At 37.7% G+C, this 14,318-nt stretch overlaps 1 long non-coding RNA gene across 1 annotated transcript; it reads left to right on the top strand.

Moving 5' to 3' along the window:
* The first annotated feature begins 1,018 nt into the window (after positions 1-1,018).
* LOC128778283 (uncharacterized) lies at positions 1,019-11,467 on the top strand. The gene is made up of 2 exons (XR_008423799.1): positions 1,019-1,353; positions 11,290-11,467. It is a non-coding gene; the product is annotated as an uncharacterized LOC128778283 (long non-coding RNA).
* The last annotated feature ends 2,851 nt before the right edge of the window (positions 11,468-14,318 follow it).

The following is a 14,318-nucleotide window of genomic DNA, read 5'->3' as shown; positions in this document are numbered from 1 at the left end:
TTTGTTTGTTTGTTTGGTTTTTTGGGTGTGTGTGTGTGTGTGTGTGTGTGTGTGTTAAAGTCCTATCACCAAATCTAAGACTTTTTCAGTCTTCATTCTTTTTGAGTTTTATAAGTATCTGATGCTAGCGATATCCCATACTTCTTAACATAACCTTCTTTTTCTTTCATAAGATAAGTTTGTGTTTTATTTCTGGCTATTCTCTATGTCTTCTCTTCCTCCTTCCTCTCCTTTCTCCACACCCCAAAGTCTTGCAGTTCATTCATTTTATCATTAAATTCTGTTTCATGGAAATCACATCGGAATATTGCCTTAAATTATTTGTTAGAAACTTTATATAAATCTCTAACTGTAATACTATTCTTTGTCCAGAGTTTTCCAAATATTTGCTGAATAAAATAATAATAAAATCACCAATTATTGAGTGGTATCAATGTAAGCACTTAGTATATTGAATAAGTATTATGAAAAATTTTTAATGAAGTATTCTCAGATATGTGATAAATATATGGTATATATAGTACTCATAAGTCTTGATACTATACCCACTGTATATGTACTTCTGGCAAACATTACTGTATTTCACTATGTACTTGTGTATCTTATAATGCTATTGTAAATACTATCATTTTGGGGAAAAGAGTTTATAGTTATGAATAATAATAAAAGTAAGACATGAATTATCAGCTCTTGAAAAAATGCCCTGCATCTTTACCATGTGGAAAGCCAATGTTTGTATTAATAGAATAGCAATTCTCAACTTTTTGGTCTCAAAAGCTGTTTACACTCTTACAAATTATTGAGAACCCCCCCAAATTTTTGTTTATGTGATTTGTATCTATTGATAATAACTTATTAGAAATTAATGCTGAGAAATTTAGAAAATACTTGTTAATTCATATGGTAGGCAGTCTTTATGAGGGCCCCCAATGATTCTTACCTGGTGGTATTCATGCCCTTGTGTAATCCCCTCCCCTTGAGCATGTGCTGGATTAATTGATTTTTTTTTTTTTTTAAGGACACGGCCAAAATGATGGGATGCCACTTTCAAGATTCGGTTGCAGAAAGACTGTGGCCCCTGTCTCTGTGTCTCTTTGAGGGAAGCCAGCTGCCATGTTGTGACTTTCCTGTGGAGAGACCGATATAGCAAGGAACTGATGTGTCTGATCGACAGCAGTGTGGAACTGGGTCCTGCTGACAGCCATGTAAGCGTGCTGAGCAGCTGATCTGCCCCAGGCAGGCCTTAAGATGACTGCAGCTCTGCGGACACCTTGAATGTAGGCAACTTTGGGAGAGACCTTGAGCCAGAGGAACCCAAAGAAGCTGCACCTGGATTCCTGACACACAGAAATGGTGAGATAAGAAATAAATACTGTGAAGCCACTAAATTTTGGCATGACTTGTGACACAGCAGTATACAACTAATACAGTTTCTTTTAAAATAACAATAACAGTCTTTTCATGAAAAATCACTATAGTTTTCAAAATAAAACACGTAGTGAGATGAGTGATATTGTTTATGTTTTTGCAAATCTCTCACATGTCTAATTTTATGGAAAACATCTGGCTTCTCAAATCTGCCTCTGAATTTAATCTGTTACAGTACATTATTTTGGTTGAAATACATGAGGAAATTTCAGGCTTAGACAGATATGTAGTTGTATAAGGAAGGAGTGTGTCAATACTCTTTGCTGATAAGTGTGGACAGTCTTCTTTGATCCTGTAACAGCATTCAATAGGTGGTAGTTTCCTAAGGGTTAGTTGCAACATAGAAATCATATACTCTTGTTACATTTAAATTTATTGGTCTGTTGTGTACTTTGACTGGATCTTTTACTAATGCATGATTTCGTGGCATCATGCATCGATCATTTGGATAATCATTTGGTCCTTTGATTTATGTAGACCTTCCATTGGCATGTTTCATCATTCAACAATTTCCCAGTATTCCCCTATTCTCCCCTCCCCCCCCCAAAAAAAACCCCTCTTTGTTAATATTACCACTGCTCTTATCAGAAAAGTCTTTAAGTTTGGGGAAGCTATAGTATCATCTATTATTGCATAGCAAATTACTCAAACTTAGCAACTTAGAACAATAAATTTTAACTATTTCACAGTTTCTGTGGGTCAGGAATCCAGAGTGGCTTAGCTGAGTGGTTCCAGTTCAGGGTCTTTCAAAAGGTTGCAATCAAGCTGTTGGCTGGGCTGCAGTCATTTCAAGGCTAAACTGAGAGACAGACTACTTCCAAACTGACTCATGTGCCATTTGGCAGGCTTCAGAGGATCCACTTCCAAGTTTACTCACATGGTTGCTTGCAAGCCTCAGTTCCTTGCCAAGTGAACCTTTCCATAGGCTGCTTGAGTGTTTTCAAGGTGTAGCAGTTGGCTTTCTTCTCCCAGGGCTACCTCACAACCTGAAAGCTTGTCCTAGATGAGTGATGAGAGACAGAGAGAGAGAGAGAGAATATGAATATAAAAGAGCTCACCTAAGACAGAAGCATAGTCATTTTATAACCTAATCTCAATATGACAGCTCATCACTTCAGCCATATTCTATTTAGTAGAAATGGCTGAGCCCACAATCAATGGTTGGGAAACTAAGCCCTGCCTCTTGAGGAGAACTGGATCAAAGAATATTGGGACATAGCTACATAACCACCACAAGTTGTCAAACTTATGGTGCCAGATGTAAGTTTTCCCAAATTCTAATTTTTGTTCTAAATTTATCATTGGCATTAAACACTGTCACTTGTTTTCCTTGAAATGACAACCTTCTTTCATTTTTTAAAAAATACCCTGGCAAACACTCAATGCTATATAACCATGGTTTCTGTCAGGTGTTCTTTCAAGTGAAAATTATATTCCATGGAAAAAGTCACTAATTCAAGTCACAGGTCAGGACAAGTATAATATTAGTTTTTCCTTGAGGCAATCATGTATTTCAGTATGCAGCAGAAGGGCTTTATGCATACTTCCTATTAACTCACACACAATATTAAAATGACATATATCCAAGGGTCAATATTTAATAAAATTGATCATTTTTATTGCTTCATCCAAGATATTCTTAGGTAAAATTGCCTTTTTTTTGGGGGGGGGGCAGACTGTAGTGCTCAGGACTTCAAACTGGGAAAACCATTGAAGGAATAGGTAAATCTGGAAAAGCTTCATGGGGAAGGGTGTGTGTTGAGATTAGCTGGAATTACATTTCAATTGACAGAGAGGAAGAAAGGTGGGAAAGGCAAGTAGGCAAAACCAATGGAGCTGGAATGAAATGGGCACGTTCTATTCAAGAGGAAAGAAAGGGAAGGCTATTTGGGAGCAAGCTGTGGATTAGATATGGGCACCTGTGGAGGGACCCAGCCTAACATCTCCACAAAATAGACTCCACCTGAAGGGGCAGTGTGAGGGAGGAAGGCTGCTAGAAGCCCATGGGCTTCTCAGAATGGTAAACCAGATAAAAGTGCAATAGGAGGTTACCAGTAGGGTTCCATATAGCACAGTCACCTTTGACTATTTGTGGTTCCCGAGGGCACCAAAGCTAGTCACAACCACATAGTTAAGTAAGAGCTTTCCGCCCCCACCCTCCAACCCCCAGCAAAACTCAACTAGGAAAGGAAAGTTTTAAATGGAATGAGATTAGTGTTTGGATTATTACCCCAGACTGGACTCTAGGTACTAAAACTTCATTTATTACATGAGAGCCAGCACAGAACTACAAAATCTACCTGGGATTTCAAGATAGTGAAGGTGGAGCACAGAGAGTCAGAACAGTGCAAATTTGAAGGACAGCTGGAGAAAGGAGATTGTTACTTTCAGCTTGCACACCACTGAGTTCTCCTGTAATAAAGTGGTTACAATAACTATTGAGCATTTATTTTTGCCAGGCTGAGGTTCAGCTGGGCACGTTTCCATGAATGGACAGGATGTATATATATTTAGGAGAATGGTGTTTTCAGAGTGATTGGAGCCAGGCTAACCTGTGTTCATGTCTCAGCTCTCCTACTTTAAAAAATGGGACACATTGTTAATCTCCTAGACTCTGGGTTTCCTCATCTATAAAATGGAGATAAATAATGCCTATAGTAAAATTAGGTTTCTAATTTAATAATATCCTAGTTTTAAAAAAAACAACAAAACACAGTGGACTAAAATACCCCATGATGTTACTTTTACTGAACTAAAGTTAATGGAGTATATTTAAAGGATCATTCAGTAGCTTGTTCCATTTACAACTGTACTAATAGTTCCATTTCGTGATACCAAGATTCTCTCAAGGGAGAAATTAAGAACACAAAATACTTGCTTTTAGTCAACAGAGTTGACTCTCTACCAACTCTGCCAACAGAGAGAAAAAAAACAAAACAAAACAAAACAAAACCTTCTCTGCGAGAAGTATTAAACATAACTCAAAAAACCCAGGTATTTAAAAATAATTATGGCAAAAATAAAACAGGATAATATACATATATATATTCTCATGTTACCATCAAATTTATGGCAGAGAAACCGAGCCTGATTTGGGGGTTTAGATATATTGTTTCATATTTAAGAATAAGTATCTATTCTGGAAATAATCTTTAAGGGATGAAATACTACTTAGAGACCATTTGCTTACATATACTTAGAGGCATTAAGTGATTTTTCCCTTATCACCCAGCTGCAGAAGGGCACAAGTGGGATAAGAACCAAGACATTCTGACTCAAAAATGTACTGCTTTTTGGCATATTCTGCACTACTATCTACAAATCACTCCCATATCTTTATTTAAATAGAGCAGAACCTCTAGTGAGGAGCAGTCAGCACTTTGCTCTCATATATTGCATTTGCTTCATTTATTTCTTTAAAAGTTGCAGTGAAGCCCCATTTGATTTAAATCAGGTGACTTTTTTATTCAGTGAGATTAAGCTATATGTTCAAATGTTACTTTCTATTCTTTTGGAAGAGGAAAATTAAAATTAAATGTAAATAGGGGGAAACAGCCTTTGTTATATAAAAAACAAAGGCCTAAAATCCTCACTTCATATGGAATTCATAAATATATAAACATGCCAACGGGAAAAATATTACCAAAGACAACCATAAAGGATTCCTCCATTTATTTAACAGATATTTTCTTAATTTTTTCCATATATCCTGTACTCTGCTATGGTTTAGGAATAGAATTAACAAGTATTTGTTGACTTCAGGTCATATTGCTAAGAAAAGGTTTATTGACAGTAATCCCATTTTGCAAAAATATGTATGTATATATGCATCAAAATATCGGGAAGGATATAAAGTGGTTATCAATGGGTGGTCAGATGTGTTTATGTGAAACTTATACAACAATGGACATGGATTTCTTTTGTGATAAAGTTTTATTAAAATGTCTAAAACTTACAGACATAAAATTATTCAATTATTTCACCTATTGTCAAGGGTTTTTTGGTAATAAAAATAAATGTATTTTATTCTTTTCTTATCCAATGGAAGATGGGTTCCAACAGAAATGGATTCCTTCCTTTCTTTTATACCACTAAAATCCCACCTTCTCTATCCTGCCCCCAAGATACCACAGATGCATAAACACGCACAGACAGACATGCACACAGAAACACAGACACATGGACACAAGACAGTCTCTCACACAATAGATACACATAAACACACCACACCACAGAAACACACACAGAGATACACAGTCTTACTAAAACTTACTTTTGTAGAAGTGAAAGAGTTTGGCAGAGATCTGAATGTTTTAGTCTTGGAAATAGCATTCATTATTCTCTAAATTGCTCAGTTCTTTTTTTTTTCATTTGCAACCCCTGAATGCAATATTTTTTCATGCTTGCATATTATAAAATGTATAAATTCTTTTAGTGGAAACATAGCCTGTTTAAAGCAGAAATTAATTTTCCTTTGTGAAATTATATTAGAGAAATTTACTTCACAAGCATTATTACCAGCTGATCTTTAAAGGTTTTAAAGAACTTAAAGGACTTACTTTTATTTATTTTTATTATTTTTTTAGTTTTTGAGAGAGTGGGAGCATGTGCAGGTGCATGGGGGGGAGGGGCAGAGGGACAGGGAAAGAGACATATGTAAAGAATAGTCATAGCAGTATTGTTTATGATAGCCCCAAACTGGAAACAATGCATAAATTCATTAACCCTAGAATGGATATATAAATACTGATACATTGACAGTACTGAAAATAAGTGAACTGTTGTCATATGTAACAATATGGGTGAAACTTCTGTAAATACCATTGAACAGAGGAAGCATGACACAACAGAATACACACACCATCAAGTTCTAAAGCAGGCAACTCTATTTTCTAGGATTACACACTTGGGTAGTGTATTGATATTCTCAAGCTAGGCAAGTGAAGATTGTTTAATAAGAGGTGTGGGAAGGGTTTGGGAAAAGCTATAAGGAATGGTACAGTGTCCTAGTGCCAATAAGAGCAGGAGGCATAACTATCCTTAGATGGGAAGGGGTAAGCAGATTGAACGCAGAAGGAGAGAGTTGCATGAAGAGTTAAGTCTCATAGGAACAGTGACCTTTGGTTGTTGTGATGTTTAATTTTGTATACCAACTGGACTGGGCCATGGTGTCCAGACATTTGTCAAACTTATTCTAGATTTCTGTGAAGGTGTTTTAAAATATGTAATTAACATTTATTAAACACATTTTTAGTACAGTTGACACACAATGTTACATTAGTTTCAGGTGTACAGCATAGTGATTCATCTTCTCTATGTTATGTTATGTTCACCACAAGTGTAGTTACCATCCGTCACCATACAACATGATTATAATATCATTGACTATATTCCCTATGCTGTGCCTTTTACTCCCGTGACTTATTCATTCTAGATTAACATTTATATAAGTGCATTTTGAGTAAAGCAGATTACCTCCATAATATGGGTAGGCCTCATCCAATCAATTGAAGGCCTTAATAGAACAGACTGACTTCCCTCAAGCAAGAAGGAATTCTGCCAGCAGTCTTTGAGCTTGAACTGCAACTCTTCCCCAGGTCTCCCGCCTGCTGACCTACCACACAGATTTTTGATTCACCAAACCTCCACAATTGTATGAGCCAATTCTTTAAAATAAATCTCTCTCTCTCTCTCCTTCTCCTTCATATATATGTATGCCATATATACATACATATATATGACATATACATATGACTTTTATGTCAGTTCAGGATGTATAACAGTATTATATATATAAACACACACACACACACACACACACACACACACACACACACACACACACACCCCATGTTGATTCTGTTTCTCTGCCTAACCCTGGTGAACACAGTTAGTAATAAAACCAACCCAGCTAGCCCTTGGGGAGACTCTCCAGGAGAGGAGGCAGGGGAGGAAAATATCCTATTTCATTCCACTCCATCTGATCTTCCTGTTGATAAATGCAAGTGGAAGCCAGAGGCCAATGGAGCTTGTTGATACAGTTCGTACAAGCTAGCTTCCCCGTATATAGAGCAGGGTGGAGAAGTGAGAAGAGTGGGCCTGAGCAGGCAAAGAAAGAGTTAAACTTTATAAGGAAAAGCTGGGAAACTGTTACCATAAAATTCAGATTGGTGGTCACCTGTAGAAGTGTGAGAAAGTATCTAGAAGGGATGCATAGGTTGGGGTATTTCCTCAACTGAATGATGGTTAAATGGGTATTTGTTTTATAATTATTCATTAAAACATGCACTGTTGTATATTTCATAATTTACAATAATAAAAACTTGTATAATACTTGAGTTTTAAGTCCTAACCATTTTCCAGGTAAGCAAGTTTGCAGCATTTAAAATGGTCTGTTAAAAAAAAAAAAAAAAAAAAGAGGTTAGAATGGGAAAGAGCCAAAGCATAAGAGACTGTTAAAAACTGAGAACAAACTGAGGGTTGATGGGGGGTGGGAGGGAGGGCAGGGTGGGTGATGGGTATTGAGGAGGGCACCTTTTGGGATGAGCACTGGGTGTTGTATGGAAACCAATTTGACAGTAAATTTCATATATTAAAAAATAAAAAAAAAAATCTAAAATGGTCTGTTGAAAACACTAGAAATTTGCTACAGATAAGCATACAAGTCCTGACAAGTGAAGTAATTAAATAACTCAGGACTAAAAGATATTTTCTTTAAAAAAAAAAAAATTGCTTTGAGCCAAATGGGGAAGAAAAAATAGTAACTAGAGACTCAGACATGTTTAAATACTGACAGTATTGAATAGCAGAGAGGTAAATGTCGAAGACACCAGAGAAGAAAGGGGAAACAGATGGAGTGCAGTTCCTCCAGTGTCAAAAGGGGAAGCACACACAGCACTACCAGAGGCTGGTGTACCAGCCTTAAATAAGATGAGGGAATCTATTGCACGGTAACTGAAGGGCAAAGAAAAGGATGTATGTGGTGACATGTAAATTTGTTGGCTTAGTAGTGGGAAGCTGAGGGTAGTTCCCCATCTGATGCTTCCTTTGTCTTGTCTTGTCTTGTCTTGTCTTGTCTTTTCTTTTTTCTTTTCTTTCCTTTCCTTTCCTTTCCTTTCCTTTCCTTTCCTTTCCTTTCCTCTCTTCTCCTTTCCTTTCCTCTCCTTTCCTTCCTTTTCTTCTCTTTTCTTTTTTCTTTTCTTTTCTCTTTCTTTTGAGAGAGAAAGAGCACAAGCAGGGGAGAGGAAGAGGGAAGGGAGAGAGAGAATCTTAAGCAGGCTCCATGCCCAGTGTGGAGCCCAATTCAAGGCTCAATTTCATGACTGTGAGATCATGACCTGAGCCAAAATCAAGAGTTCAACAGTTAACCGACTGAGCCACCCAGGCACCCCATGATGCTTCCTTTTTCTCTGGGACAGAAAACATTAGGGAAGATAAGGAGGGAGGAGATGTCAAAGTCTGAGACAGAAGACAATGAGAAGGCTTGAACCACTCTGGAGAATAAGAGCAATAACCACATTTGGCAAGAAATACCCAGTGTTCAATTGAAGTTGGAGACTGTGAATTTGTAGCACCACCAATCTGCATGATGACTTTCTATAGTAAGATTTAGCCATTAAAATATGGGTATAGAAAAAATCAGACAGCTGGATTGATCCAGGGTTGGAGTTTTGGACTGAAGGACTACAGAACAAGGGATGTGAGGCTAAACACAAAGAGATGCACCATGGGATTTCAAATGGATAGGGTGGGAAATAAAGACAGAAGAGGGCTATCAGAGAAGGAGAACATGGAAGGGTCAAGGGTTTGGATATTGTATGAGAGCATGAGCAGGGAGCAACTGAATGATGGAAATGGAAGGATGAAGGTTGTGTGTCCAGGTTGTGGAATATCTGAATGTGTTGTTGTAGGTGTGGAACAGTTGTGGGTAATGATAATGCCTAGGGACAGGACATTGAAAAGGAGGGATAAAGTGGAGTGGAGGCGAAGGTCACCAAAGAAGAGAGGCTAAGAAGTTGAAAGAGTAATTCATGTGGACATCGACATCATGGAGGATCATGAACATATTTGGAGCAGAGAGAAAAATAGTGAACAATGTATGAAGTGGAGGTTGGTGGTTGAGTGGGAGGTTGCTAAATGACAGCAAGAGGAAAGATAGAAGGAAGTATAGCAAATGGCTCTTTGGATCAGAAGAACAGTTCTTCAGGAGGATAAAGGAATAATGGTCTGGTTCTCCCCTCTACCCCAATTGGAATTACAGAAGGTAAACTAGAAAAGTTTTGCAGGAAAAATGCATGGGCAAATCTAGGTGACCAGGATACATTATAGCTGGGCCTGTAGCAAGAAGGATATCAGGTTAAAGTGGCTGTAAAATTCAGGAAGAATTCACTCTAGAAATGCCCTAATATTGATTAGCAGGTGGTATTGATAGTCCCGATTGCCCAGGTTGGCTCTGGAAGATTCTAAGTTTTAGAAGTTTAGAAGATACCAAGTTTTCCCTGATATGAGAATCTAGAAGTAAAGAACACAAGTGCATTTAGTACAGTTGTTTGCATACTTGTTCCGTGGGCTATTAGATTCCTTTGAAGCTCTAGGTAAGAACCATATTTAGAAGATGGCTTTGTAAATGTGGCTGTTGGATGATCTTTGTGGCTAATCCCATCATGTAGATAGACCTTAGTCTCTCCTAAGCCTGAATCTGCCAATCAGAAGACAGAACTGTAGAAGGTTGAGCAAGTTTTAAATTGGCACAAATTTCCACTTGCTGGCTTAATTCCAATTAAACCATTTATTCATATATGCAAAACATCCTTGGGATCAAAATGACCTATACCTTAGATGCCTAATAAATGCTTGTTGAGAGGCACCTGGGTAGTTCAGTTGGTTGGGTGTCTTACTCTTGATTTTGGATCAGTCTTGATCCGAGGGTCCTGAGATCGAGCCCAGTGTCAGGCTCTGCGCTGGGCATGGAGCTAGCTTAAGATTCTCTCTTTCTTTCTCTCTCTTTCTCTCTCCCCCCCTCTGCCCCTCTCCCCTGCTCTCTCTCTGTCTCTCTCTCTCTCTCTCTCTGTCTCTCTCAAAAAACAAAACGTTTGTTGAACGGAAAGGATAATAGTGGGCTTCCCATGTAGACTTCCCTACAGGGAAAAGAAGGTGTTGGCCACATATCATAAGTTTCTAGGCCCTTTAATAGTTACCCTTCTCATTATAAATGAGCAAATCTAGGTTATACACTGGCTTCTTGTGCATTGAGTTAGCACAAACTCATCCATTGAGTAGGATCAGCTCTGGGCACACTGACAAAATTAAGTTTCTGGACTTGCAAAACTGAGGAATGAGCCCTGGAAAATGTGACTTGACTGAGGCAATGTCATCCTGAAGCCAGCCTGAGCAGCCCAGCTGGCCTCTCCCTGTGACACTTCTAACTCAGTTGTTTAGAACAGCAACTGTATTTACATCATTTTTAGCTCCTGCAATAAAAAGCTTTGAGACCATGACTGAGTTGTAAGCAAAACATCCTTGTAATCACAGTTAATGCAACAGGACTAAGTCATGTATTAGAAATCATAGTGAGTTAATAAAACCCAGTGGCTGAAGGTGTCTCCTAATTCTAGAGTCTAGTGTGGGGAGTTATTAACAGTGTATATAATTTGTGAATGTTCATGGGTAGTGACCTAGTAACAGACTGTTCCATTTAAGGCTACAGCTAGTGAGTACTAAAATGCTTGTAACAAAACAAAACAAAACAAAGCAAACTGCTTTTTTTGTGTGTGTCTGTTTTGTTTGTATTCTCTACTTCATTGCTTCTTGTGTTATGGCAGAGTTGCACATTTCTGAGTGTCTCATTCTTCTTGTTCACAGAATCATAAACTTTTCCCACTACTCTGAAGAGTTGGACATAATGACCAGTAAAAACAGGATTTTTGTCTGACATGGCAACCATTCCAATAACAAATACTGATGATCCTTTCGTTTCTGTTCACCTATAAAAAGGTAGTTGCTAACTAACCAGTTCAGTAAAATGTCATGTCTTGCTAGATTTCACTAGAAAGAAAAGAGTTTTCTTGCCTTTCAGAATTTCATGAGTTCTTATGATTTGCCAATTTGGTAGTAAAGCAAAATATGTGGTGGTGGGGGGGAACATCACAGTATAAATATGCATACCCTTTAGTTTTACCTGCTGGTAAGTAATTTAATCTTTATTTTATATTAAATCAGCAAGAATATACTATGACTGAAAAGACAAAACTTGAGAACTTAAAGCCCTGGGCTTGCAGTGGGGAACTTATGCTGCAGCCTGGATGGGGATTTAGGTTTGAGCGTGGTAAGGGGTATTGCTCAAGTTCCTCTCTTTAGGGGAATATTTCAGTGGAAACTTTGAGAAGCTCTAATTGACACTGGGATGAGTCCAGAAGCATCTTTGCTTCGTTTCTGCTACTTACCACTTCACTGAGAAAAGTCTAGACACTTTTGAATGAAGATGCTGAATCTTTTAATGTAGATTGAATTGCTCTTGTCCCACCCTGGTCCTAAAACTGGAAGGAGCTTGTTACACCGAACATCTTGAGAAAGAACACTGGACAAGCCCCTTCATTAGCAGGAATAGTATCGGCCCTGTAGGAGTAGGGGAAAGTTACCAGTTGGGAATGGAGTTTGGATCTGGCTATAGCAGGGAAAGAAACTGGTAGTATAACTGGAAAGATAATAATAACTATGCAAGTCCAGATATTTTAATTTGAAGATGAGTAGTGAGAATAGCAATAAAAAATAATAATACTGAAGTCTCAGGTTAAGATTTAAAACATTGAATGGGCTCTAAAGAGGACCATGGAGATCACTGTCAGTAAGAATATGCCCAGGGGATCTCGGGATAAGGTGAAAAACAAAAGGAAGAGAAAAAAAAAATGTCCTTAAGATAAACTGAAAGTTTTAAATGCCTGAGTTAGGTGATGTTTGAATGCCAAAGGACTATTCCCCAAGGATACAAGCTGTTAACCAGCTGGGCATTTCTTAGAAAAAAAAAAAAAAAAAGCTTCTAAGAAAATTTCAATTGTTCACTGTAAAATAGTTTTTCATTGCAGACAAGATTATAGAGTTGGGTGTGAAAAGTAAAAAGCAAGGTGAGAAAAATAAGGATCAGAAGTATTGTATGAGGGCAGAAGTGAGGTGAATTGGTTTGTTCTTGCCATTAAATGAAAAAGGAGGGGGCACCTGGGTGGCTCAGTCAGTTAAGCCTCCAACTCTTGATTTTGGTTCAGGTCATGAGCTTGGGGTTCCTGGGAACGAGCCCCTCATCAGGCTCTGCACCACGGAGCCTGCTTGGGGTTCTCTCTCTCCCTTTATCTCTGCCCCTCCCCCACCAACACTGTGCAGGCTCTCCCTGGGTCTCAAAGTAAACATAAAAGAGAAAACAAAAAAGAGAACATTTCAAAGCAGCCTTGTAAAATGCCCAGTTGGGATAATGCCCAATGGATGGTCATAGCACAGATGCATAGCAGAGATGGCAAGTAGAAGGAATATAAGAGATGGGGAAGACTTACGAGGAATCTACCATTGTAAATGGCACGACTTTTAGTCCAGTTAACAGTAGAGCCAGATTATAGTAATATTGAAAAAATCTATCTTTTCATGTATTTAAGATTTTCACAAAGGTCTATCAGCAGAGTATTACACCATTTAAATCTAATATTTATATTAGATATATTTCTGTATAGCTACAAATGGAAATATTCACAAATATTATGCATAAGTAAATGATACAATCAATAATGTTTGATAAAGATACTTGTATATATATTTTTCAAGGACTAAATAACAGAGCAGGCATATTGAAGGCTGAACAACCTGATTTCTTTGAAGTTCAATCCTTTGAAAAATGCTGGTAGCAACAAGCAGTCCTGGTTCAAAGGAACATATGTTCTGGTATTTTTAAGTAACATTTTAACTGGAAAGCAGAACGATTGTTTGAAAAACACAATTGCACACAATGATAGAGGTGGGTGGCTACTATAAATTCAGACAAACAAATGCACATTTTACACCTTTTCTGAAAGAGTTTACGGTAGTTAGATTCTGGATTTTCACCTTGGCTTCTCCAAACAGAACTGACAGCATTGCAGCCTTGCAGTTTAGAAGAAATGCACTAGAAGAAATCCACTAAAAGAAAGAAGTAATAAACTGTCAGCTACTTCTCTGGGAAGAATTACCCAAGTAATAAAATGAATAAAGTCAACTTTTCTCATGACTGACTGTATGGTTACTGACCTTGGCATGTGACTCTGCTTAGGTTATTCCATGTGAAGTACATGCATGCTCTTGTTGTAAAAACAAAAAGATGCTAATCTTGAGTTTTATGATTTTTGTGTGAATTTGCAAGCTTTATCTCTCATTAGATAAGTTAATACAATATAAATACATTTTTTACCAGGCAGGTTTCTAGGCACATAGGTCGGCAGTTTATCTGTGTTGCCTCCTCCTATCTCCTCTTTCTTTCCTCTCTCCCCGCCTCTCTCACCCCAGCAGTCAGCCCTGATGCCCTATTCAACAGCACAGGACTCCACTATGGTGTTTTCCTAAGCTTGCTCTCTAGAGCACAGCCCTAGCTACCAGATCTGTAGTCTCCAAACTTTTTTTGACTGAGTACCCGAATAAGAAAGAATTTTGAACACACTCTCAATATCTTTATAAATTACATGCATATATTCCTGTTAATATATAATGAATACAATAAAACATACAGAAATAAAGATATCAATAGATGAAATAAAGATGAAGCAAATTATATTTTAAATAATTTTAAACTGTATTAACAATAACACAAAATACATTTTCTTTAAAATGTTACTGTTAGAGCTTTTTAGAGAGAACAGTAATTCAGTATTTTTCTTAAC

Source organism: Panthera pardus, unplaced genomic scaffold (genome assembly GCF_024362965.1).
Source record: "Panthera pardus isolate Hobbes unplaced genomic scaffold, ASM2436296v1 HiC_scaffold_2, whole genome shotgun sequence".
Classification (NCBI taxonomy): Eukaryota; Metazoa; Chordata; class Mammalia; order Carnivora; family Felidae; genus Panthera; species Panthera pardus.
This window is presented reverse-complemented; position numbering and strand designations above follow the sequence as displayed.